Source organism: Argopecten irradians, chromosome 10 (assembly GCF_041381155.1).
Source record: "Argopecten irradians isolate NY chromosome 10, Ai_NY, whole genome shotgun sequence".
In the NCBI taxonomy this organism is placed as follows: Eukaryota; Metazoa; Mollusca; class Bivalvia; order Pectinida; family Pectinidae; genus Argopecten; species Argopecten irradians.
The window spans coordinates 35783151-35784485 of NC_091143.1; positions in this window are offsets into that span (position 1 = coordinate 35783151).

Sequence of the window (1335 nt, forward strand, 5' to 3'; positions counted from 1 at the left end):
CCATTTTTGTTGACCGGTCGGTCCCAAAATGTAATATACACAACTAGGTTCCTAGGGGAACTTACATATGCGAAATTTGAAAATGATCCCTTTAGTACTTTCTAAAATTAGCGGTAACAAACTTTGGCTATAAAAAATTCAAGATGGCCGCCTATCGGCCATTTTGTTGACCGATCGGTCCTAAAATGCAATATGCACAACTAGGGTCCTAGGGGTACCTACATGTACATGTGAAATTAAAAAAATGATCCCTAAAGCACTTTCTGAGAAATAGCGGTAACAAGCTTTAACTATCAAAATCCAAGATGTCCGCCGGTCGAGGGTCCTAGGGGTACCTACAATTGTAACATGTGAAATCTAAAAAAAAAAAGGCTTTAACTATAAAAATCCAAGATGTCCGTCGGTCGGCTATTTAGTTTTGACTGATCGGTCCCAAAACGCAATATAGCGCAACTAGGGCCCTAGGGAAACCTACCTGTGAAATTCGAAAAAAGATCCTTTTAGTACGACTTTCTGGAGAAAATAACGGTAAACAAGACGGACGGACGGACGGACGGACGACGACGGAACACGGACAAAAAGGCGATTTGAATAGATAGTGGCTAAAAAAACCCGAACCAATCACAGGTCCTTTTGAAGACGACAGAGATAGAGAGTACTCCCTAACTTCAAAGTCCACTCAGTAAACCAAAGTGTACCGTTATACGGTTCTTTTGATGTACATCAAATAATTAATATTATCTGTTCTGTGACTGTTGCCTCCGCAGTTTTAGTAATGATAATAATCCAGGGGTGGATATATTGTCAGGTATATTAACCCCTCCTCAAGTATCGGGGATGGTGATCTACTCTGTACATAACCATCTTAATAACAAAATATCTGTTTATAACTTTACAGTGAAATACATTTATTGTTTGTAAAGTCTTATATTCTATCACACCAAAAGAAAAACAAAAAGGAAAAAGCATAAACACATAACATAGCATGCTGAGTTACTTGTAGCCTATTGATAAATTATTTTATGCCACATGAGCATTATTAATACGAAATTAAATTATGTATTCCCCCTCCCCCCCCCCCCCCCCCCCCAAAAAACGGGGTTTCCACCCCCCCCCCCCCCGGGGACCCCCCCCCCCCCCCCCCCCCCCCCCCACCACCACAGGGCCCCCCCCCCCCCCCCAAAAAAAAAATTTTTTTTTAAAAAAAAAAAAAAAAAAAAAAAAAAAAAAAAAACCCCAAACCACAAACCCCAAAAAACAAAAAAAAAACCACCCCAACTCCATCTAACCCACACCAATCTCGCTCTCCCTCTTAATAAATCCTTATCGCTGACG